This window comes from Schistocerca piceifrons, unplaced genomic scaffold (assembly GCF_021461385.2).
Source record: "Schistocerca piceifrons isolate TAMUIC-IGC-003096 unplaced genomic scaffold, iqSchPice1.1 HiC_scaffold_1197, whole genome shotgun sequence".
NCBI lineage: Eukaryota > Metazoa > Arthropoda > Insecta > Orthoptera > Acrididae > Schistocerca > Schistocerca piceifrons.
The window spans coordinates 27,501-30,000 of NW_025727012.1; positions in this window are offsets into that span (position 1 = coordinate 27,501).

Below are 2,500 nucleotides of genomic sequence, written 5' to 3' on the forward strand. Positions count from 1 at the left end.
TTGTACCTTAACCTAACCCATGTTGTACCTTAACCTAACCCATGTTGTACCTTAACCTAACCCATGTTGTACCTTAACCTAACCCATGTTGTACCTTAACCTAACCCATGTTGTACCTTAACCTAACCCATGTTGTACCTTAACCTAACCCATGTTGTACCTTAACCTAACCCATGTTGTACCTTAACCTAACCCATGTTGTGCCTTAACCTAACCCATGTTGTGCCTTAACCTAACCCATGTTGTGCCTTAACCTAACCCATGTTGTGCCTTAACCTAACCCATGTTGTGCCTTAACCTAACCCATGTTGTGCCTTAACCTAACCCATGTTGTGCCTTAACCTAACCCATGTTGTGCCTTAACCTAACCCATGTTGTGCCTTAACCTAACCCACGTTGTGCCTTAACCTAACCCACGTTGTGCCTTAACCTAACCCATGTTGTGCCTTAACCTAACCCATGTTGTGCCTTAACCTAACCCATGTTGTGCCTTAACCTAACCCATGTTGTGCCTTAACCTAACCCATGTTGTGCCTTAACCTAACCCATGTTGTGCCTTAACCTAACCCATGTTGTGCCTTAACCTAACCCATGTTGTGCCTTAACCTAACCCACGTTGTGCCTTAACCTAACCCACGTTGTGCCTTAACCTAACCCACGTTGTGCCTTAACCTAACCCATGTTGTGCCTTAACCTAACCCATGTTGTGCCTTAACCTAACCCATGTTGTGCCTTAACCTAACCCATGTTGTGCCTTAACCTAACCCACGTTGTGCCTTAACCTAACCCACGTTGTGCCTTAACCTAACCCACGTTGTGCCTTAACCTAACCCACGTTGTGCCTTAACCTAACCCACGTTGTGCCTTAACCTAACCCACGTTGTGCCTTAACCTAACCCACGTTGTCCCCTAAAGTAACCCACGTTGTCCCCTAACGTAACCCACGTTGTCCCCTAACGTAACCCATGTTGTCGCCTAAACCTGCTCTGTAATTGTTATACGACTCGTTCAATTAGTGTAGTGTTGCCCACCCGCAACCCTCGCAATATAGTTCGCTACTCGCACTGCCCGCTCCCCTGTGTATCGCTTCATGTTAAACACCTTGCAAGTCTTGCTGACTTTCCACATGCTCCTGCTGTACACTGTAATGTGGATGGCAGCAGGACGTACATGCCGCCCCTCCCCACGTCCCCACCTTGCCCCCCTGCCTTCGCAAGCTGGTTGGTGAGAAGTTTGCATGTTCAATGCCCTTCGCATGCGACGTACTCAGGCTACGTTGTGGTGCGGCCTGTGTCAACCGTCCGCTAATGTCGTACGCGTAAACCACAATCTGTACTGCACATTCGTCCTTATGTACCGAATGATACATCGTGGCACATGTGTGACCGTACAACGACTGCGCCCAAAAACGGCGGACCATACAGTGCAAATATTGTGCACGCAGCTACGTGTCGTCTCCCTATGAGAGCTGGATTGCAGTGTGGTACGCCATAGAGACGTGTGGGAGGAACGGACGCCGTGGATGGCGATCAGCATGAGCTGTCTGTTGATGTATTCGGACCTAGTCGTCTCTCCTCACACACCGTGATGGCATGGTGCACCGCGTTCCATATCTGCGACATGCTACAGAGGCCGGTTGACAGTCGTTCGAGCAATGGACATCGCATACGTACGGGGGCCACCTTCCACGTATTGTCTAGGCGTGCACATTTTGTTGCGTGTATGTGGGCAGACGTAGTGTGGCGTGACACCTGACACAGGCATGCAATAATCGTTGAAGTTGCAAATGGCGATGGACGCCTGCGTTTTCTGGTGAAGTTACGCAAATGAACAAATGGTAACCTGTTGTGGTGCGGTTGTTCTCGCTAGGGGTGAATCGGTGATGGCGACGATAGGTTGAGGTACGAACCGGTTGTTCCAGCGATACCCACCATGCCGACGAAACTGAACGGCATCTGGGTGTGAAGCGATACGCGGCGGTGGCTGGGTGGGACCGTCCCCGGCCGGTGAGGGGGCGCCTCCCGGCGTGCTGGCCGCGCGGTGCGTGGGCGCACGCGCTACAGCCGGCTGGTGGGGGCGGCCAGTGGCAGGCGCGCCGGCCGACGGACGCGGCAGGCGTCGCAGCTGCGCGCCGGCGCACCCTGCGCGCGGCGCCGTGCGGCCAAAGTAGGTCCTCGCGGGCCCGGTGCGAAGCGCGGTGGACATCTTCAGTGTGCTGGTCCGATTGAGGACTGTGTGCGTTGAGGATGCGCCGCCGCCCGGCGCTCGGCGCCGCGACGCCGTCTGCTGCTCGGTCGCCCCAGCGGTTCTCGCTGGTGGTTTGTATCGCAGCTGTGCGGATGTGTTGGCGCGTGCGCTGTGCTGGGAGAGTTCGCTTCGGCACCCAAGTGGGGCTTTTGTCCTTCTGTGGCGCTGGCGTTGGAGCTGCCGGTCACCGTAGGTGGCGCGTGTTGTCTCCCGCCGGCAATGCCACGACAGCACGCTCCCGGGCCTCTGTCGG